The 24,108-nt window shown below is 44.5% G+C and overlaps 1 long non-coding RNA gene across 1 annotated transcript; it reads right to left on the bottom strand.

The window, feature by feature from the left end:
* Positions 1-7,884: 7,884 nt before the first annotated feature.
* Positions 7,885-23,833, bottom strand: LOC140844525 (uncharacterized). The gene is made up of 4 exons (XR_012123000.1): positions 23,650-23,833; positions 11,205-11,384; positions 8,062-8,261; positions 7,885-7,975 (listed from the first exon to the last, which is right to left on the bottom strand). It is a non-coding gene; the product is annotated as an uncharacterized lncRNA (long non-coding RNA).
* Between the last annotated feature and the right edge of the window lie 275 nt (positions 23,834-24,108).

Below are 24,108 nucleotides of genomic sequence, written 5' to 3'. Positions count from 1 at the left end.
CATATATTACTATCTTTAGGATAAAAATGGGGTCATGCAAATGTGTTTCTGCTAAATATTTACATATGGAACCTAACAGTGCTATTTTTATGGAATACAACATTGATATGGAAAGAATAATACCGCATATGTGTATTTTCCATGGCAAAGCTCACCCTTGAATTTATCAAATACTTAGACTGCTTTTACCAGGAATTATATCAATAATCATAATAAAATTTGATCACCTTTTCTTACACATAATATATTAAATGTGTTACATGTTTGTATATGAATTGTGTAAGCACAAATTAAAATAAATGCTTAATGCAATTGGCATTTGTAGGAAAATTTCACAGGTCTCAATTTAAAAAAAGAAATCTATAGTTTAATAATTGTTTAGAATATACAAAAAAAGAAAAATGGTTATTTTCCAAAAAGTATTAAGCAAACTCATTCCAGTGAATTCTGCATTAGCTTATTAAATATAATAACATTACATACTACCTTTTCATTCTCTTTGTCTTCGCTCTCCTGATCTTAAATAACTAGACAGCATCAAATGCTTTCCATTATTCAACTCGTATTTATCTTGCGTTCATCCTCCTCTTTTATTTTACACAGGAAGTTAATAATTAATTCTTGATTATTGTGTAGCATTTTGTCATTAATGTATGAAAAGGAGTGGATTTTAGAAGGAAGCAAGAGTTTCTAATTTACATTAGGTTTACTTAATATCTGTACTTATTAATGAGCAAAGGGGATTGGGAATCATCAATTATGGGCAGTGGAAAGTTTGCGTATCCTTTTCTCATTAGTCCCTGAGGTTTTAGTGCCTGAGTCTGTCCAGTTGGAACCTGATCAGTCACCATTTACTAGACACTTGTTAAAATTTACAGTTCTCATGTTCAGGAGACTAGTGTGGTTATGTGTCTATTTTATCTGTGAGCTGCTTCAAAATACAAGCACTAAAATTCTAAGTTTAAAAAATTCTCCAAGTCAAGTGTTTTTTCTCAGAGGTTCCAGCAGCGAGTGACATTTCCAAATGTAGGTGTTGTGTGTTTTAAATGTGTATTATGTACTAGAGTCTATCCTCTCAAAACAAATACTTAGAAAATAAAACTATGGTAATTTCTATTAGTTGAAGAAGCAAGCCGAAACAGTTTTTTCCTTCTGCAAATGAGGAACGGTAAAGGGAGAGACAGGGCAGTGGGGCCGGCAGGCCCATCGCTCCTGAGGATACGTATCGACCAGAAGGTGGGGCCTGCACACTAACGCAGGGGATCAGAGGTCTACACCTCTTATGTTAAAAAAGAAAATAATATGGAATTATAGACCTACGCCTGTGACTGTGTGTTGCATGCCTAGGGAATCTGCCATGAGATGCCTGGCATTTATTTCCTAGTTTGGCACTGTCATTAGTAATTCTAAGACCTAGTCAGAAAAATTATGCAAAAAGTTTTAAGTTTTAGAGGTAAGGCTCTGGGTACCATTGTGTATATATTGGACAGAAAGAAACTATGTTATGTTTCTTCTGATGTTTGTTCATTTCTAATAATTCCAGAATTCATTGGGAATAAAGTATGCATTCAGTATTCTTAAAATTTAGCTTCCAGTCCATTAATTTTTTTTGCAGCGACAAATATTTGCACAAATGGTATATACGTTTTAATATTTCCTTGCAGTGATTAGCTGAAGGGCTTTTCGGTGATAATCCGCAAGCGTGAGCCTCTGCTCGGAACTCGAACACATATACAGTGACATTGCCCTATCTAAGTTTGCTCCTTTCCCCCTAAAACATCAAATATAAAGTCTATTATTTCTCATAACTAATTGATCTTAATTTTTAATTTACACCAGAGATTTGTTATGAAGTGTTCTCATTGTTCTGTATTAAGTCGACATAAGTGGGTGGTAATTGCCCCGGCTAATTGCAACACATTTCTTGATAAAAAAAAAAACGTCAAATGCACAACTTCAAAGGGAAAGAGTTTGTGTTGAAATGAACAGAAAAGGCTGTGCTTTGAATCTCATACAAATTCTACAACTGGAACCACTGGAAGTTTCTTCAAAGAGATCTTGGGCTTTTTTCTTATTTCGGGCGATAAGAGTTATTCTGCTGAGGGTCCAATTTTCCATAATTATTTGTTTGTAAACCTCTTTACCCTTCTCTTTACATATTTTTGGTTCAATAGTAACCAAAATCACAGGCTACGCATCTGTGTCATGACTTACAAATCAAAATAATAATAATTTGTGTAATAGCTTGATGTTTACTGGACATAATACATGCCTGGCATTTTACTGTTGTACCTGCCTCCGTGTCTCAAGAGAACTTCCACGCGGCACCTGCCCTTAGATGCCCGGCGTGCGGATGGGGACCTGGGGCTTGGAAGTCCAGCACCTGGCCTGTGGGAGCGCACCCCGCGGGCGACAGAGCCAGGATGTGAAGCCGCTCTTGTCGGCACCGTCGCTGCGTTCACGACCTGCTCTCCTGCCTTCCTGAGTATCAACCTGCTCCTGTGTTTTGAAAAATCAGTAGAGAAAACAACCTGAATTAATTGTCTTTTCTTTATCCCACGATTAAAACAAAAACAAAAACAAAACTGTGTGTGACACACGCCCAGCATAGTAAGTGCACAGCACTGAAGCTATTCTACAAAAATAATCACTTACACGAGCGCGGGAAAGAATGTTCTCAGGATGCACATGAACAGCGACTGCCTCACCGCCGCAGGGAGGGCCCGGAAATGAAGCCCAGCAATAGAGCGCGAATGCCATTGTCCCACTGTCCCTCAGATGGCCATCAGAACCAGTTCCTACTGTTCGGGTCACATTTCAGTACAGGACCCATGGATCAGAATCTGAAACGAGCTAACAGCACCGCGCAACGAAATCAATTCATGGAGAGCATGACTCCCTCTCTCTGGTGAGTGAGGCCAGGGAGTGTGGTTTTCTGACCTAACTGTCCCCAAATTTGGAATGCCAGGGGCTGGAAAAGGACTCTTTACGTAAAATAACATTGCACTTCCCCTAGAAAAACCGCTGCTTTCTTGATTTCCCTTTATAAAGGAGTTTCCATTTATACTTAATTATTTGCTTTCATTGCGTTCCTAAAGACAAGGATGGTGAATAAAGAATATTCAGAATATTTAAAATGAAAAGTTTGGATATTTTTTTGTCAAAGTTTACAGAAATAAAAAGCTAAACTGACTCAATGGTCACCTGGCATCTGCTTTGCGTTACTGTGAATTGACTTGGCCAGTAAATCTCCCATCATTTCTCAGTTGGCTATTTAAGGTAACACTAAGGTAATTAGCAACGATTATTTTGACATAACCTTTTTAAAACATACTTTTCCCTGCACACTATTCTTTTCTCACAGGGATGTGCTCTGGTTAAGTGACAGGTCTTTAATGACTCGTCAGATCTTTGTCCTAAAAGCTGATCCTGACTTTGAGCCCCACACTATTGTGGAATATCCAGTAATCCTAAAAAAACTCTGCATTTCTCTTGAAGGACACAATAAAGCGCTAAAGAATCACACTCAGTGTGATCAGCATACAAATAGCACTTTTTTTACAATAGCTGTAAGTCATGTGAATTATGTGAGAAAATATATACGAGTGATGTAAGTGCAGAAAATTTTAGTCTGGCTGTTTCTGTGTGTGTGCATGAGTGTGTTTTTCCCTGAAGATAGTCTGATGTTTCTGACCTGGGCTCACAGTCAGTTTTAGTTTTATAAAATGACTTTTTAAATGAAACACGTTATTTTTTTTAAACTGTATTTGTTCTTTCAAGAGGCAGCAAAATATTTGTTCACAATTTAAATGCAGCAAGTTGAAAAAGGTCAAAATCAGTCAACCCAATAACAAGTTTAGTTAAATTACTAAAACCCTCTAAGTTTCTCTCTACAGATTTTTACATTTCAATTCAATGTTCTGTAGTCATTTGAATAACATATGAATTTCAGAAATAAAACCAAACCTATATTTATACAGTATCCAAAGAAGAGATTAATTTTATTTATGTATGAGATGACATACTTTGCAGGCTATTCATTATTTAACATAATTCTATAGAGATTTATAGTTGTCTTTCTAGGGATATTACCTGAGATTTGTGTTTTGTGATTTTATGCAGCGGCTGTACCTATTGGAAGTGTAAGACATGTTTTAGAATTAATTTTCACAAAAGAAAACAAAACAGAAGGAATAACTGTCTGGAACGTCTAGTGGCGTCGTGGAGAACCCTCGTACCCCATCCTGCCCTGATTCTTCTCTTTTCTATGCCGACTTCAAGAGCTCGTGTGGAAGCATCTTCAGTCCCTGCCACCACCTGGGCCACCAGCACGCCCGCTTGGCTGACTGGCGAGGGGCCCGCGTCCGTCAGATCTCTCCTGGCTCCATCCCCACTTCCACTCCTGCAGCTTCTCTGCTTAGAACTACTACTGTTTTTAATGACTTATTTACTTACTGTCACCATTAGATACAGATAATCCCAGAACCGATTGAAGGCCACAGTGTGGTGAGTGGATCATCTCCGTTCCAAACTGATCCCCCTGGGGATCTTCCAAATCTGAGCCGTCGCCATGGCCACTACCTTGGTCAGATCACACTGCCTCTTTCGCTAAAAGCAGCAGGAGAATCAGCTGCTTGCCTGAATTCCCTCCTATCCATTAAAAAATATGTCCCCAACCTTGCCACGCTCCCCTGTCCCCTCCTGCCTCAGGAGAAGGTTCCCTTTATTCTATTTAACTCTCCTTCGGTGGTATCTATACTTTCTAGAATAAGTATTGTTTTGTAAAACTCATACATTCTTATCTAAAAACAAGCAATACAAAAAAGGCACCAATAGAGTAAAAATCATCCGAAATCCTATTGAAAATTGGTCAGAGGAGACTAGAGTTCACAGAACAAGAATTATGAAAGGCCCTAAACCTATGAAGAGATTCTCAACCTCTCCTGTAAGAGGGACGCAAATTAAAAAACATTGAGACAGCAGTTCATAGCGGCGAATGTACAAAAGCTTGAACGCCTCCTGTAGCCAGGGCTTGGGGGGGGGGGGGGGGGCACGGGCTCTTGTGACGTCACCAGCACAAAGAAATGTGCCGCAGGCAACGAGCCAGCCGAAGCCATCAAACTTACAGATGCATTTCCACTTTTACCTAGAAACCCCACATCTTGTGATTTACCTTCCCAAAATCTCTCTATGGTTACAAAATGCCTCACGTACAAATGATTACATCTTTCTTTGGAACTGGAAATTATTGGAAACAATCCAAGTCTGCCTACAGGTACCTGGATGAATAAACTAAGGGTGTCCCCTTGGACGGGATACTACACACGTACCCACAGGGGCTGGAGGGGCTGCTGACATGCGTCAGCCTGGACACCTCAGCATATTGTTTGAAGGTTAGACTCTTCTATCACCTATGTCAAAAACAATTTTTAAAAAATTTCCAGACATATTTTCAGATATAAACACCATTACATTTTGGTGTATATTATTTCATTTCTCCATACATATAGAAGTTGGGAAAGAAGGAAGGATGGACTAAGGGCAGGAGGAAGGCCTAAATTAGTAAGAATTTTTGGTCAGAAAAAAAAGTGTAGAATAATAAAGATAACATAAAAATTTGAAAACATAGATCAAATATGGATTTTTGTTTCATTTTTCAAAAAAGGTTTATGGTTAATCCCATCGAACTAATTGAAGAAAAAGGAATTTTAATGGGTTGAAAACAATTTTGAACTTGAAATTTTTTTTACAATATATAGTAAATTTAAATGACTTCACATTGAACTTAAGGTAAAGCTTATAAAAAGTCAAAGGCATTTTAACTTCACTTATTTATCTTCCTGCTCTTAAAGATAAAGAATCATCACGCCCACATTTCATCACCGTGCCTCTCTCCCTCTTGATATTTTCCTATTTTTATTGCAAGTTTCGTAATATTGAAATGACTGGTGCTGCGTTAGGCCTACATCTCGTTTGAGTCCCTCCACAGTCCTCTCTGGGGCTTCTGAATCCCTGACTTCTGTACCTTTGCTCATCACTAGTTAGTTCAATTTCATTGTCGAGCGTGTCTTACCAGATACTCACTAATCACGCTGTTTCCCTCTGATCTGATGGTCGAGAACATGCTGTTGTCCTGATACTCAAAGGATCGCATGCAGGAGATAGAAAACCTAGCAGTTGCATTTTTGACCCCAAAGACTTTTGTAGACATTGTTTCACTGAATTCTGTCTTTGATTGATTGAGCCAATCCAAATGTTTCTCCTTCTAAGCATTAACTTGTATTTTCTTTCTAGATAATTTCATGATTCTTTCTTGATCTTTGAAAGGCATCCTGCCCAGTCTCGGCATCGATCTACATGAGAAGTCTTTTTGGGATACAGCATACACTTTCAATCTTTAGATTTTATCGTTTTTGTGATTTTTCTCATTTATTGTGTCTTTGAATTTCTCTTTAATGTAATAGTTGGTGTCCTTCTGGGAAACTTGTTCAGCTTTCTACATCCATCAGATTTTTTACATTAAGGCACCTCTCTTTCATTTTCCAGCTTGACTGTTGCTTCTAAGAAGTCTGATGCCACTTGGTTCCCTTTACCCGGTTTCTACCCTCTTTTTTGTTTTTATTCCTGAGATCTTTAAGATCTATTCTTTGTCATCAATGTTTGAATATTTCACAATAAAGTCAATGTTGTGGGCAGGTTTGTTTGTTTGTTTATGTTTCACTCATTTGGCAGCCAGTTCATATGGGAATGAATGTTGTTTGGTCTGGAGAAATTTCCCTAAACGACTTCCTGAGAGATTCCTTTCCTTCTCCCTTTCGGGTCTCTGCCCCTCAAGCTCTCTCTCTCCCTCCCACAACCATCCTGGCCTTCTTTGTTGTTGCAGGGGGTCACTGAGGAGACACGACTGCCAGCTGACTGTGAGCGGGACCCCAGCAACCAGAGGCCCCCCAGCCGCCACCCCGTCCCGGCATGCGGCTCTGCCCACCTGCCCACGCCACAGGCCGCCCCAGGGCACTGCCCGGAGAGGGTGATGTGGAGCTGAGACCTCGGGCTGGGGTACTGAGCGCAGTTAAGACTTTATATAAACTTAAGATTCGACTGGTGGGTGTGGAGACCTACTCACCTCGCAGACGAGCAGCCTCGGATCAGGTTCCGTTGCTTTGTCAAACCTGCCGCCTGCCGGCCTGGAGCCGCCTGCCTGGTCCCTCCCGACCCACCCTCCTCTCATCTGGGAGATCCCAGGAGCCTGGGGACCAACACTGCCATGTGTTTGTTTCTGGGTTGGGAGGGGGTGATGATTATCCTTGTTTTTGTATCAAACCTCCAAATTATCTTATTTTCTTCTATTTATGTTGTCATGTTTTTAAACTCATTAACTTTTTTGTCTCCTTTCTGAGAGTCTTCAATTTTTTCTGCTTTAAATGGACTTATTCCCTCTAAAATATCATTTTATTTTTTTTATGTTTTATTTATAAAATAAATGATTCTTATATATTTACTGTCAGGATCTTCATTTTTATGATCTCATGTTGACACTTTATGATGGGAATAGTTTTCTGGGTTTATCACAGCTGACCCTGGACAATGCAGGGGCTGGGGTGCAGATCCCCGACACAGCTGAGATCCCATCTATAACTTATGACTCCCCCCAGATTCAACTGCTGATATCCTACTGTGGGCTGGAAGCCTTAATGATCACACTCAGTTAACACATATTTTATATATTACATGTGTTATATACTGTTGTGTTAGAATAAAGTTAGAGAAAATTTCCAAATTGTCACAAATCTCTGAAACACTTTCCAATATATTTACTGAAAAAACTCCACACACACAAGTGAGCCCACGCAGTCCAAACCCATGTTGTTCAAGGGTCAACTGTAGTCACTGTTTTTTCCTATTCCCGGTATTAGCCCTGTTTTCGCCTGTTCCCCTTGTCCAGCTCCAGGAGGTAACTTGGGCTCTTTTCACGGACCTGTAAACATTACGACACAGGCCAAACATCACTAAACCTATAAATACCTGCCTGCTGCCTCCGCCTGAGTCGATTGTTCCCTGTACCTTGCAGCGCAGTGACTGTGACTCCCCCACAGGTCACGTCGTCTTCTGCCGTGACCGTCTCTCCCAGGAAACACAGCTCCTCGACACCGGGAACCCCCTCTGTCCCATCCGTGCCTCCTTGGAGCAGTAAGAACACCGGAGCCGTCAACAGCGCGTTATAAGACTAAGTCCTCTTCTGTTTCAGTCACGAGATAGCTTTTCTAAAAAGTAAAAATTTCTATCAGCCTTAAGTGAACTATTTACTACTGTTGATCCTCAACTTCATTACCTTGTTTTCCCAGCCACACCACCTGCATTTAAGGTCTATGTTTTAGAACAAAAGCTGTGCTGTTTCCCCAGGTTCCAAAATTCTTAACTGTCTGTCCTCTGCCACCGCAGAGCATTTCCAACACCGCCTCCTTTCACATGTTCCCCGGTGCCTGCTCCTCGCTGGGACTCACCAAACAGTGCTCTGACCTCAGGGAGCTTGCCGCCTGTATTTCAAGCACCTGACACCTGGTAGGCTCTGGGGACATTTTAATGACGTGTTATTAAGTGGAAGGAAGCAAGCTTGTGGGGGACTCTGTGGTGTGCCACAAACCCCATGCAGAGAGCAGAGATAAACTATTCCTATAAAACTGTGCAAACGGCCCCCAGAGATCTTCCCACCATCCGACAGGGAGGGGAGGGCTGAGGGAAGGCGATTCAGAGAAGCACTCGGAAGAGGGACTACATGGAGCTGAGTGTACTGACCACTGACCTTCTGAGGCCTCGTCTGTTAGAGGGAAGCATCTGCCTAGTTTTCTCACCTCACCTAAAAATAGTTTCACATTCTACTACCAAATTTTAAGCTAAGAAATGGAGATTGCTTTAGAGCAGCTGCTAAAATACAGTGCCTCACAGATCACAATTTGAGTTTTCTTCCATCAGACATGTGTAAAAATAAATATATGCTTAACTTCCATTCCAGGGCAGATTCAGCAATTCCATGTTTCCTAATAAACAGGTACTACCACCATAGTACAATATACTGGACAGACAATGTAATGATTCATGAATTTTGCATGGCTGTGGTGATATATTTTACTACTTAACAGGAATTTTAAACATGGGTGATTTTTTAAATGGGTATTTTCGATTAATGAAACTTTTATCAATACAAAATATCTTATTTTCACTAGGAGCTTCAATGCCCAAAAGTGAATTTTGCCAAGGGAAAGTAAGGTTTCTTTGTCATATTAAAAAGAGAAGTGTAATTTTTTTCCAGTGTGTAAAGCTCTTCAACATGGGCTGGGCCATTATAGAGAGCTGAGTACATATTCCATTCCAATTTCAGCAGATTTCAGTTACTGAAACAGTCAGATTCAGTAGTAATTATTGCTAACTTATTAATTTAGAAATTAAACTGGCATTTACCCTCTAAGAATCATACCATCTTAAAGACAATATGGACAGGACCAAAGAGGGTTGCCTCTGGGCTCATAATAAATGTGGGAACTCTGGCCCTTGCTTATACACTTGCTTGATAAAAATTTCCTTCAGAACCTATTTAAAAATCTTGGAAGAAGAGTCAAAATTCTTAGACTTAAACAGTTCTGACCCCAATAATTTAAAATCTTAAATGTCAGGGGAAATAAGCTTCCGACTGCCTCCTGGAAAGTAAATCTGAGCTGAGATGACAGACTGACCCCAGCTCAGGCATCTTGGCTATTCTGTCCCTTGTTTATGAGAAAGAGAAAACTCGTTTTTATAATTTTTAAAATTCACACACAATAAAAATGAATTCAGTGGGGTTCATATACTAGTGTGAGAAAACCAGACAAATAAGTTAAACATTGACTTTATACTTTTTTATGACTCTAAATGGAATATTCATCTATTAGTGAGAGAAAAATACATCAGTGTTTAAAAGTGTACTTTTAAGACTTTCTCTTTATATAAACAAATTATATCATTAATTATTTTTTAACTCCAACGTCTTTCTTTGACTAAGACCAAATTATTAACTTTTAAAGTTATTTAAAAATTAATTCTAGGGAATTATTAAATAACCATTATTCAATAATAATAATTATTAAAATTATTAGCTAACTGAGCAAAAGAAAAAGACTACTTTTTCATTCAGATGTATTTCCTTTGTGAGGGCTGAATAAAAACAAATTTGAGAAAATGTATGTTTCATAATGTATGCGCTCATATTTGATTATTAGGTAACAAATTAATAAGTTTCATGGGAGTGATTCGGTTAGTGTCTGGGATAATTTTGCTATACCTGTATTTTTACATGGGTGTATTTGAATGTTTATCACCACCTTGTTGCAGGATATGGAATGACCACCAGGTTGTGCTAAAACCTTGGCAATGATTTTATTCAGCTGAAGGCAGGACGGGGCTTGGGGGTGGGGGTGGAGGGCCTTCTAAACGCTACAGCTTGTATGTGTGTTATGTCGATAAACTACATCTTTCATCTGTAGATCTTCATGTGCAAGCTGATATTTTATATCCTTGAGCTTGCTCAAACTTAGCAACGAATGTTCCTACTAGGATAAATCTATCATATTCTTTCTGTGGAAAATGATGGTTTTCTAGACTATATTCCAAATAATCACCCCTAAGCAGACCAGCCTGCTATCTCCCCTTACCCATTACGGAAATGTACTCCCACCTCACTGCTCTGACAGCGGGAACCCCTGGGAAGCGAGCGTCGTGTAGGTCAGCAGTGCCACAGGAACGTTTAACACTCTGATTTTTACTGACATATCCCTCTATCCATCCCACACAGCACTAACTTCTAAGTCAAAAAATATTTCAGGTTCTCCAGGCCTAGTCCTCTTTTTCTTTGCCCTAAATCAGAACAATGCTGCAAAGGCCTCTGTTATCTGACAGATATAGAAACACCTCCCCTGAAGCCCATTTGTGTGGAGCATTTGGAGTCACTTGGAGACTCAGCCACGGCCCTTCCGGCCAGAGCAGTGAGGCGTTTACCAGACGGCAGCTTGAATCCAGGGGAGTGTAGGTACCACAGTCTCAGCATCCTGTTTGGATACCTTTTGAACAAGAGTTAACTGAAGAGAACTAAACAACAAAATACGATGGTAAATTAGAGATGTGTTTCTTAAAGATAGTTTAGGAAGTACACCTTTTAGAAAAATATGTATACGCACGTCTACATGTGTCTTAATTACAGACATTCTGAAGCCGTCACAGCAGCCCGTGGTGCCAGCGTTTCCTCACTGGGATCGGCTCTGTCCTCACCCGGTTCTGTCTGCTCTTTCCCTTTGGCCCCCAGCTTCTCTCTGCAGGGCTGGTCGTCCTCAGATGCTGGCTTCAGGTTCTTCCCAGAACTGCTTAATAAAGTTTGATAACTCAAATATCTTCAAAGATTAGGAAAATAACCAAAAATAATGAAATTGGTTGAAAAAATATTAAGTGGTGGCAGCTTTGAAAACCGGGAAACGCACACCCTGCTTGAAAGCACCCAAACTCAGGGATCTGTCAGGCTCCGCCTTGCAACCCCCCCGCAGCCTGAACACCCGCCGGGGAGGGTCTGCCCTTCACCACGGGCGGGAGGCACTGCCTCTCATGGACAGGGGAGGCCATGGACCGACCACTCTAGGTACTCACCCATCCCTCTTGGCATCTTTTCCCAGAATGCACACAGAAAAGCCCGTGGGGGGTGGAAGGGAGCAAAATCACAATTTTATTTTAATGAGATTCTGAGGAGGAGTGGCTAGGGCGGTTCCTAGTCTTACTCGATGGCGCCCATGTCGGCACCAGGTCAGGACGGGCTTGGCCCCGGTCCCCGTAAGCAGGCAGCTGGCTCCCTCTGAAGCCCTGCTGCCCGCACGTGGGTGCCCCACCCTCCGGGAGCCCCCCTGGGCCCCGACCTGGGCAGGCTGGGCAGGTTTTCCCCTGGACTTCACCCTTCCCTCCCTGGCTGCCCATGTCCGTCTTTCCACCTGACGCTCCCACGTGGGCAGCTGCTGTCTTGGGCTTCATCTCCTGTCGGCACCTGTGCCCGGTTGGTTCTGCAGCTGAAGAGGAGGCCCCGGGGCAGGACGAAGACGGGAGGAGGAGGAGACGAGGCTGGCTTCTCCCTTGCCACTCAGAGAGACAACGACTTCCTTTGCTACATTATGTCTTGCACTTGAGACATCACTTCGATCTGTGCTGGGCTCAGTTGTCCTATGCAACAGTTTTCAGGGCTTTCTGTTGAATTTTAATGTTTGTGTGTATCCATTTCTTTTCTGTGTGGCTGTCCACCCCTCGGGGCCATGATCGCAGGAGCTCCCAGACCACCCCGAGGAGGAGCCTCAGGCCGGGGCTGCTGCACGTGCCTTCGCATCGCGTGGATCCCCACCGTCCTCATGTGCCCTGGAGGCCGCAAGGACCCGAGGCTGGTCATGTGCACGGATAAGGAGCCTCATCTAGGAACTACAACTTTTCCAGCTTGTGATTTTCTCCAGAGGGCCTTTTAGCTATTTTCATGTATTCTGTGCTTATGAAGTGAACAAGTCTGGGAAGCTCATGCGAGAACGCGGCTCCTCAGCCATGTGGTCAGTTGTTACTTGGGTCCAGTGTCCGCCGTGCTCTGCAGAGCATCCGGCAAGTTCGGCCGTCTGACCGTATGGCCCGCACCGACCCGGCATCACCACGGCAGATGGGTGGCCGCTCTGATGTTTGGATCCCGGCAGTGTGGCCTCTGGGCGTTAGAGCACGTGCTGTCCAGTCTGCGCCGAGGACCACGTCCACCTCGGCACCGGAGAAGGGAGAGGCCGCCGGGAGGAGCGTGCCGAGAGGGAGGCCATCTCGAAGGTCCTCCTCTCCTTCCACAAGCAGGCGTGCGCGCTCCCTTTTCCCGTAGCTTCGGGCCAAGGCACGATGGCCTTGCTGGTTGTACAGACGCATCGTCTCTGACAAACCGCCGCAGACCCAGGAGGGGGAGTTGTTTGCAGCGGGCGTAGGTACTACAGTTTTCCTTGATGCGCTTCCTGTGGCTGCCGCTTTGGACCAATTGATTTCACAGCTTGGACTTGGGGCCTTTCACTGCTTCTGTGTTGGTGACTTTTCTGCCCCTTCATTTCGGGCTTTATTGATCCCTTGCCTGCCTCCCTCTTCAGGAAACCGCTTTACTCCTGACTGCACACGCTGACATCTTGCCGATCAGATGCCCAAGCGTCTGCTTTCATGCTCGGTCCCTGCTCTCATTTGCAGCTGTTGCCTTGACTTCCTGGGGCGCCTCCTTCGGCCTCCCCGCCCCTCCCTGATGGATGCACTCTCGCTACCTTCTGGCTTTCTAGGAAGCCTCAGCATGTGCCTGAAACTCCACCCAAGTTCCTCCAAAAAGTATTCCTGAGGCATTGAATGAATGCATGTAGGGGAGGTCCACGCTCTCGCCCATGCGAGTTTTCTTCTGGAGAAAGAAGAGTTTGCCTAAAGGTAAAATGTCAAATGCTCTCCTACTTTATGGCCAACCCTCCCCCGTTTCAGTTTTGAGGAAGCAGGGCTTGCCGGACCCCAGTTCACCTCCTTGCCAACAGGGAGACCTGGGGGCAGGGAGCTTCTGCCTCCAGCTTGTGCTGCTCGGAGACCCTCATTTACAGTGACGCCCTTGGAGGTGGGGAACCCGGTCAGGTGGCAAGGAATTCATTAAGTCGTATAAAACCTAAGGGGATTCTACCTTATTACTGATATGTTTTTAGAAGAGGGTAGAACTTCAGTTTCAGAAAGTATTATATAGAAACAATAGACTTTTTTAAATGGAGGCAAACATCTTGCGTGTAATGGTAATTTTTAACTGTATTGATTTTTCCCCTTCCCTGCTCACCCTCTTTGCTCCCTATTATTACTGCTCTGCACAGCCACTGATTCACAGTGAAACTGCTTAACTGTACCTTTTACCTTTGGCTAAAAATATAAGTAAATAAAGAGTTACTTAACTCTACATAGATTTTTCTTGTATCCTGAGTAAGTGCACTGATTAGCTTTTTACCCAAAAGAAAGTCACAAGAAGACTCCGAAGGGGAAACAGCCTCTTGTTTTTGTCTGCTTTTAGAACCCAAACTAATTAATAGATGGGATAAAGTTCTATGTATTAATCTAACAAACTAAACATACTGCATACAGACTAGTCTTAGACATCTCCCACCAAGTTTATTTAAGGTTCCTTGGCAGGAACTCGTGCTGGGACAGGCAGCTTCTTGGACGGTTTCTGCTTGAAATTTGACACCTAATGGTTTTCCTCTTGGTTGAGAAACTCCAAAAACAGAAGTGAGGAGAGATCATGTGACCCAAGTCCCCCAGGCAGCTGGGGTCTGTGGGAAGGAGGGGCAGGTGGAACTGTGGAGACTCCCCTTGGCTGCTGTGTTTAGGATGCATGAACCACAAAAGTGTCCTGTCCTCAGGGCAAGGCCGTGTCCTCAAGAACTCGTGCTTCCCCTTGACCTCTGACAGCCGGCTGACCACGGCTACTCAATCCTGTGTGAAGTGCCTGCTTGCAAACTGCTGGATGCCTTCGGGGGTGAGGCAGAATTCCGGGGAAGGTAGATCCTTTGGGGCAGGGGGCTGGGGGCTTTTCCTCCCAAAACACTCAAGTTGGGAAAGTTACTTAGCTCTTAGTCTCCATTTTTTTTCATCTCTAAATAGGTATATTTTTAAAATTACCACTTACTCAAGGTAATAACCCCCACACCCTGTTCAGCGCTGTATCTTTTCTCACTTAATCCTAAATGGAAAGGCAACCAAGCCCTGGAGTTTAATGCTGGGTGCATTTTTGGACAGCTTCCAGCCCCAGTTTTCTCATCTGTAACCTGGAAATCCTGAGAGTTCTTATCTCTTGGGGTTTTTCTGCAGATTACTTGAGATAATGTGCAGCAACGTTTGCAAGACTAATTGACACATAATAAGAGCTCAGTACATGATGGCTATTATTAATGGTCCTCAGAAGGTAGCTATTATCCCTACTTCAAATATGTGGAAACTGGTACCATAACATTTCTAAGCGGTAGATCTGGAATTCAAGCTTAGACCCACTGGATATAAAAACTTAGCTCAAACCACCAGGCTAATAAAAGTTCCTGTTGGCAGAAGCCTCTGATTCCCTCCACCTCCCCTCCCACCCGCCCTGGTCCCTGGGAGTCACCGTGACCTCCAGCTCTGCTCTTCTAGTTCCCAGACCAACACTGGCTTGAGGGAGGAAGTCCCAAACCAGACTCAACCCCTCCATCCTTTGAAGCTGGATTCTGAGTCACCCTTCCTGTCGCTGTGAATTCAGGACAAAGAGTTCCAGCCCCGACCATGGAGTCCAGTCTTGGTCATGAAGGAAATCCCCACAGTGTTCTCACGGGGCGGGGGACAGCCTTCCAATGTGGCCCTGCTGCTTAGTCCCACCCGGCAGCAGCTTCTCCTCCCCTCCTGCCCCGCCCTCCCCACTCGCCAGGTGTGCTGTGCTGTTGACAATAGTGACAGCGCCGATGGGCACGTCGTGTTCATCCTTCTAATATTTACTGCCTCCCGCAGGGCAACTATTAATATCTCAAATTTAAATGGAGGGAATAAACTTAGAACGATTAAATACATGGACCCAAGATCACACAAGCACGAGCATTCATAATATTCACAATGGTTGCATTCATAGTCACAGATGAGTTGTAAGCGCCTGGAATGGTTCCTCAGCCCGGGCTGCTGCCCACTGTAGCTGCATCCTGGCGGGAAGTGGACAGGAAGCCCCACGGCCCTTGCATGGAGTGGCAGAGACCACTCGTCTGGGCTCCAGCGCGTCTTACAGCTCCACTCTCACCCCTCCAGCCAGAACGTAGCTCTAAGGGCGCACGTAGCTGCAGGGAAGGCTGAGGTGGGTGGTCTATTATTTTACACCCATATAAGAGCCGGTGATCCTAATGGTTAATCTTATGTGCCAACCTGTCCGAGCTGAGGGTGCCCAGGCAGCTGGCGGATGTCATCGCTGGGCATGTCTGCAAGAGGCTAGCATTTTGGTTCAGTCGACTGAGTCAGAGATCCCCCTCAGCAATGTGGGAAGGTATCCTGTCCATCAGGGGCCCACGTGGAACAAAAGAGAAGAGGGTGAACTGTCTCTTCTTGAGCTGGAAGGTCCATCCCTTCCTGTCCTCAGACTTCAGGATTCCTGGCTCTTGGCCCTCAGCCCGGGGCTGAACTACACCACCAGCTTCCCTGCTTCTGCAGCCTGATCTCCCACAGCCGCGTGGGCCAATCCCTGTAATTCTCATATCCGCATCTCTATGTATCCCGTATCTGTCCGTCTGCATCATCTCTATCTGTATCTATTCTATATCCTATGGGTTCTGTTTTCCTGAGGAATGCTGACTAACATAGGAATTTCACGGCCATAGAAAAGGAAAGTAGAGACTGGAGACCACCCACAGGGTCTGCCGCAGCCCCTTCCTGGGTTCCCATGAGTATCAGGTACCTGCAAATCCAAGCGTGCTTTGTGGACCTCACAAAGCTCCGTGTGCAGATGCTTCTAAAGAAACCCTTGCACCACAAACCTTGAAATTTTACCAGATAACTCTGAGTATGATGGTGCAACAATGACATCAAGTTTCCCTGGAACACAGAGCTTGGTTTCAGCTGGAAACTGTAGCCGAGGCCGGAGCCTGCGCTCCGAGTGAAGGACACCGTGCTCAGGGGAATGGCGAAGTCAGAAGGCTCTCCCGCTCACTAAGCTGCAGCATTTTGATTTCTGTGCCTGCCCTCTTTTCCAGGTTAGGGCAAAAAGCCCTCTCATGGCCTCTTGTTCTCCTCATGTGGCCAGCCACGCGAAGGAGGGTGCTGATGGCACAGTTTGTCCGACTGTCACCTCGGGAGCAGGCTGCTGGTACGGTGCCCATCCGCTTTAGCTACGCCCAGCTGTGTCTCTGAGCCTCACTTTTCTTCTCTGCATAACCGAAGGAAAGGAGGCCGTGAACTTTTGCAGTCCACTGAAGCAGCAGGATTCTGTGAACCAAGGCCTCCATCGCCATTACATAGAAGTCAGCATGGAAGGGTGTCGGGGGAGGGCTCCCCCTTGGTGGTCTGAGTGCTCTAGTGTGGATCGCACGCCCGTCATTGCCCCACTGGCACGCTCAGCTCAGCCGAGGTCCAGGCATAACAGGCCCGCCCTGCTGCCCCTGACCAAGGTGTGTGGACAGAGGCACGTGTGGCTGTTTACACAGGGCCTGTGAGCCGGGCCTGGCTCATGCTGGTCTGAGGCTCTCATTTCTCTGAGAACTGGAATTCCCCAAATTTTCCCCCAAATTAAAAGAACTAACAAACTGTATTACAAAAACAAACAGAATTTGTTTTTCTTTTAACAAATAAAAAATAATTTACGCTAAAGCTTTGTTGCTTTGAATCAAGCAGACCACATGATTTACTGCCAACACTTCTCTGTATTAGCTTCTCAAGTTCGTCAAGCTTATAGCCCTTGCTGGAGAAAGTATAGAGTTTGCAAGCCACTAATTGGCCTAAAATGCTCCTCTATTTTATAAAACCACACAGCATAGTATTAAAAATAGAGTTGCATTCATTAGCCTAAAAATCCTGCTTCCCATGTGAAACCTTTTTTTATACCCCTCAAAACATAGGTCTGCCTTAGAGTTAAGGGAAAATTTGTGTTTTAAACATGTACTCTGTAATTTCTCATAAGAAAGAGAGGGTTTTGCTTTCTATTTTTGCCTACTAGCATATTCTATGAGCAGTGAGGCAGAAACCTCAGCCATCCAGCGCTAATATTATTAGGAAGGAGAATCTGAAGTCATGCAATAACAGCAAACAACAACAATAATAGCACAAGAGCAATAGACGTGCTCCTGCAGGCGCCGCACAGATTGCTGACGACATCGCCGTCATGCTCTGTACGACTCCCGTCTGCAGCCCTGTGTGGCGTTGTGGTCAGTCGTCCCGCCCGCCCCGCACTAAGCGGGCGGTTCCTCCTGCCTCCCCGAGAGCAAGAAGGCCGGGCGTCTCCTGGGCCAGCCTCGTCCTGACTCAGATTCCTCCGTGCCCCAGTCCTTCAGGCCTTCCTCTGCCAGTCGAGGGGTTGCTCCCACCCCTCCTTGACAGGAGGCCTCTTTACCTGTGTTCTCGGTCCCTTTGCTTCGCATCCCCTCTGCAATTTTGTCAGCCTCTATTTCAAATTGGTTTCTTTTGCTTGTTTCGAATGGCAAACAAGTTTCCCCTTCTAAAAACAATGCTCTGTTTTGCCATCTGCCCAGCTCATCCTCGTGTGGCGTCTCACATTCTCAGGGCAGTCCTGCAGGTCAGCTTCTACATGTCCTCATTCCTCAATCGCTTCTCAGATCTTTGAAATTTAGCACTGACCCTTAAGCCCTCTCCTGACAGTGGTCTTCCTAAACGCAGTGATGACCTCTGGGTGGTCACCCTGAGTGAATCCTTGTGGCCCTCATGCTACTTGATCTGCGTAGTGAGGGCACCATGCGCGTGGATTTCTGCGCCCCAATCGAGGGGGGGGAGGAGAAGGACAAGGATCTGCGAGGAGGGAAGAGAGAATGTTGGGAGGGGGGGAGGGAAGGGGAGAGGGAGGGAGGTGAGAGAAGAGTAAGCTGGGGGTGGAGGGGAGAAAGAGGGGGGCCCCACGGAAGGAGGAGGCAGAGCATATGTGCAAAGGCTAAAGAACAAGATACAAAACATATTTAAAAGTGACTCAGTTTAAGACAGGTGGCAGCGAGCCAGGATGGAGTGACGGAACAGGTGTGTGGCTACGTAGGGAACGGAGCTCGTGGCAAAGCTGGTGACACAGATCAAAGGGACAGGCCCTGAGGAAATCAGCCACGGGAGAAAGAATGGAATTGGATTCCTGTCTCATAGCCTATACCGACATTAATTCCATTTAGCTTATGGATTTAAACATAAAATGAAAAGTTTAAACCTTTACGTAAACAAACAGAATAACTTTCTTAGGTAGGCTAGAGAAAGCTTTTATAAACAAGATACAAATTTCATCATCCATAAAGGAAAAAGAAAAGACATTTCATTACATTAGAACTAAGAACTTCTTTTCATTGAAATATACCACATTCAGAGTGAAAGAGTAAGTCACACACAAGGACTATATACTTGTAACCATATACGTCCAATGCAGAATTGATATTTACATACATGTACACTTTCAAACACAGAATTTGTAAGTCCTATGAAAAACGAAAAAATAATAAATGAGTTGGGAGTTGGGTAGGTTATGTACAGTAGTGAATGGGAAAAAATGGCTTGTAAACACGTGAGAGACTGTTTAGCCTCAGAACTAACAAGGAAAACAAGAATTAAAGGTGGACCCGAAATGCTGGTGAGGAGCGAGAGCTCTGACCTGCCTTTGGGATGCACCTGCTTTAACCACTCAGACAGACACTTAGGCTTAAATGTGTAAATTTGAAGATGTACGTGCCTTATAACCCTCTGATTTCATATAGACTCGGGAAACCTGCATTGTTATAAAGTGAATGAAAGTGAGTGAATGACAGCTGCAGGTATGATAAAGACAGCAAAGGAAAGGCAGCCCAAGAGGAGTGCTTACAATTCATTTCGTTTTTATACCAGTCCCAAGCAGGTCGGAGTGAATACACAGTTTATGGTTATATACACATATGTCTCGAGGCATGTATGCAAACATGTAGTTTATAAAGAAAAGCAAAGGAATGATACAGCCTTCAGGGCACACTGTGGACAGGGTCGGGTATGAAGCCGCAGGGCCACCGAAGGCCATGACTGTTCTGTTCCTTAAGCAGATGTTGGACACCAGGTATGTGTTTTACTATTCTTTGAATTATGTGCATGCATTTTGTGCCCCTTTTGTTTGCATTATATATTTAGTGTATGTGTGTGTGTATATGACACTCTATTTATAATATATAAGTATACATGTAATATACATGTAAATGTATATATAATATATATGTATATATGCAAATACAGACATTCTTTGGAGATAGTGTGGGTTTGTCTCCAGATCACTGCATTAAAGCAAAAAGTGCAATAAAACAAGTCAAATGAGGCCTTTGGTTTCCCAGGGCATACACATGTTGCATTTATTCTGGACTACACTCTATTAAGTGTACCAGAGCATCAGGTTTAAAAAAATATATGTACCTAATTAAAAAATACTTTATTGCTAAACAATGTCAGCCATCATCTGAGCTCTCAGCCAGTTATACTCACTGATTACAGACACCAGAACAAACATGCTAATGATGAAAAACTCTGAAATATGGGAGAATCATCAAAATGTGACACAGAGATGTGAAGCAAGTGAACGCTGGCGGGAAAATGGTGCCGACAGATGTGCCGGACGCGGGTGTCCACAGACCAGAGACCTTCAATTTGTAAAAAGCAGAGTATCTGTGAAGCACAGAAAAACAAGGGAGACTGTGTGTGTATATTTGAATATGGAAGAGAGTAGAACTATTATTTTGTGGCTGCAATTTACAATATTTTAGAGGAGTAGTTGGAGCTTTAAAGAAGTATTGATGCCCGTGGTAACAGAAGAGATTGGATGCTCGGTACCTATGAAGACAACCCGGGTAGGTGGAAACCCCGTGAGACGTCACATGGAAGAAAAAGATGGGAAAGCGCACATTGCTCCAAGCATATTGCATGTTCTAAGGGACACAGCCGCGGATTTAACGTTTTGATGGCGATATTGGAGCACGTTGGGGCCTGTGGAAAAGGCCTGAGGGTAGAGAAGGAAGCCGAGGCGGGTGGAGCAGGCAGAGGGGGCGGGAGGGCGTAGGTGCGCCTCTTGAGCTGCCCAGGGGCTTGGTGGAGACTATGGGGCTTGTAAGCCGCAAGCAGTGGCTGAAGTTTATCAGCTGAAAGTACAGGAAAGGTTAAATGAAGTATGAGATACACAGATACAAGGCCCTGAATTAGACAATATTCAATGGCGCACAAAGGAAATTTCCTGGTGCCCTGACTCTTCTTTCACAATGTTCTTCCAAAAATTTGACGGTCCATTCAAATATGCAAAATGGAACCACACAGGATGTGCACATAAATGGTACCCAAGGAAGGGAGGGAGGCATAGCAAAGGAAAGGGCCACTGGAGAGCACAGATGTGAAAAATGTCACCGCTGAGGAATAGGTGGATAATAAGTCCCAGGACAGCCCCCAAGAACTCAAAGGGGTTTATGGAAATGCCGACTTGAAATACTGTTTGAAGTCATTTAAAGTAGGGCTTGAAGAAGGAAATGACATTTACAATGTTGAAACGGCAGGTGCCAGAAAATAAATGAAGGATGAAAATAAAGTCATCCAGGAGCACAGAGGGATTCTGGGAAGACGGCGGAGCAGAGAGAGCCAGAGCCCACCCCCGACCTGCCCGCCGAGTCCGACCGCACTGGTGTCGGAGGACGACTGAACAACGAAGCAAGTCTAAGCAAGAATGGAAGGAAATTGAGGGAAAGACCTTGGCACTGATCTGGGGGCACATGACGACACCCGATGTGGCCTTCGGTCATGGGGTCTAGACCAGGGCGCACGATACTGCTGCCGAGTCAGGGCTCCACGATCAGAGCAGAGCCTCAGATGGGGCAAAGAACGCACACATTCCCTACAGAAGAAGGAAACCTCAACGTTTACCCTCAAGATTCATACAGATGGAGCTTGTCCTAACATGGGTTTGCATTTATTTGAAAAAAGAACCGAAAATAAAACTTCAGTAACTTGCTAAACTCTTTTTCTTTGCTCCCACTTTGGACATATGCATTTCAATGATACCCATTTACCTCTCAATCCTTAAAATAATTAATTGATTTCCTCTAGGGAAAATTATAGATATATATAACTTACATCTATATATCTTATATATCTCTATCTATATCACCAGTATATCTATGTATATATATAATTTCCAGGTTATATGTCTATTTTCAGAGAATAATCAAGCCTAGTTATTATTTCGTGGTTCAGACATTCACCAGGTTACTGGCTATGCCCAGCCTGAGTCATCATACCACTCATGTTGATAATACCATTTACTCAATAAATAAGCATTGAGTGCCTGCCATATGCCGATATATCTATGCAGAAAGCTGGGGATAAACGGCAAACTATGGCAATATGATCTCTGTTGTAGTAGTCAGGCTAAGCTGCTGCAACAAAGGGACCCCAAAGTATAGAGAAATGAGTAAGAAAAGGTTTATTTCTATCCTGTACTAGTCTGTAGACCGGTGGAGCCATCCTCAGCACCTATAGACCCAAGAAGTCTGCTCCAGTTTTTGCAATATTTCCATCAGTTTGAAGGGAGAGTTAGTGGGGAGAGACTGGTGAAGTTCATGGACAATCATATATGAGGGAAAGACCCAAGCATACATATATCTATTCATATGCCTCTGATGAGAATGCAGACACCACCCCGTCTAGCGTGGCCCCACAGAGCTGCAAGAGAGCTGGAAAATGTAGTCTTTAACCCATGGCTGTGAGGTCCCTAGAGGTCTATTGTATGTAGGTGGGGAAGAGTGGATATTGGGTGCCCAGCAGAAGTCTGTCATACTTCTTGTCAGCCATCCTATAATCCCCACTATAGCTTCGGTGATGTGATGTGTAGTGATCTGTGCCTTTAACACTTTCTTCAAGGTCATGGACGTTTACCTGGATGAAACCTGGTGAAGATACTTAGGCATTAGTCAGATAAAGGTAGAGTGGAGAAGCACTGCAGGCAGAAGGGGGGGCGTGCAAAGATCAAGAGACGCGGGCAAGGACGGCAACTCATGGGAAGTCAGTCCTGAAGCCCTCCCGTGCCTGACAGTCCCTGGAACATACAGACACTCAACACCTAAGTACAGAATGACCAAGTGAATAACCCACTGAGTTAAAAATCAGCCCTTCTACAGTATTGCTGACTGGGTGTCCCCAATCCCTGGACACTTCCAGGGAAAGAGAATTGTTATTAAAAGATATTATACATTTATTTATTCAGCCAATCAGTGAGTAAGTCAGCCGAGTAGCATTTTTGAGTACTTGCTGTTTAAGTCTCAGGACATAAAACAACGGATCAAAAGAGAGCCTCTGGTCAAGTTATGGTCTATGGGGGAAGGGGACAAAAATTAGTCACAAAATATAAAACAATACTCTAACAAAAAACAGTAAATGATGCCCTGAGAACCTGAGCTAGAATTCCACCTAACAAAGGAAGCCTAAGAAGGCTTTTCTGAAGGTGTAATTAAATGGCACTCTGAAGAGTATGAGGAATTATCCACCGATAAAGGGAGGAAAAGCAGCGTGATACAGCCCCGGAGAGTGGGGTCCTGCCATCATGCATAGGGGCAGGGGAAGGGCGACTTGGATGGGCCAGGGCTGGAGGGTGATGGAAAATCAGCCAAGCCCTGGATTACAGCCTGTTAGGGAGCTTGCTGAAGACCGTGGGTCTCTGCACACCTGCACAGGCCCTTCTCCCACATGCCCGTGAAAGAGGCATCTGCGGCCTCCCTACCCTGCCCGACGGACCCACAGGGCACTCCGCCTCCCTTCCAGCCTCACGCCCAGAGGACCAGGTCTCCCTCTTTTTGGGCCGCGTGGCTGAATCAGCCTGGCACCCCCAGCGCTGCCCATGGGGAGACACCGATGCCCACCCTGGCTCACCTGCTCGCCCTCGGCCGGGGACTCACCGTCTCGTGTTCCCATCCATTCTCTCCTGTTGGACATTTACCTCCATGGCTCTGCAGGGTCGCTGGCTCCAGACCTCATCCTAGCATCCTCCCCGGACCCCAAAGGCCAGTGACGGCAATGGCCCCACGGGACTCAGTGTCACGGCCCCACGGGCCTCGGTGTCACGGCCCCCACTTGTCACGTTCAGCCAGGAACAACAGCCTTTCTAGGTCTCGGCTGCCTCGTCTGGAAAATGTCAATAATAAAAATACTTAGTTTTGTGCTTGATATGGGGATTAAATGAACTTTTATATGTATATATAATACAAAGCACATACAGATTGTAACCTCCAGCAGGTATCTGGCAAATTGTAAGCTTTCAGCGAATGGTAGCTACTGATCTTATTTTTCTTATAAATAAAACAATAATAACACAACTAAAATAAACAAGGA

This window comes from Manis javanica, chromosome 11, assembly GCF_040802235.1.
Source record: "Manis javanica isolate MJ-LG chromosome 11, MJ_LKY, whole genome shotgun sequence".
NCBI classification, from domain to species: domain Eukaryota; kingdom Metazoa; phylum Chordata; class Mammalia; order Pholidota; family Manidae; genus Manis; species Manis javanica.
Note: the sequence above shows the minus strand (reverse complement) of the source record. Positions and strands in the feature narration are given on the sequence as shown.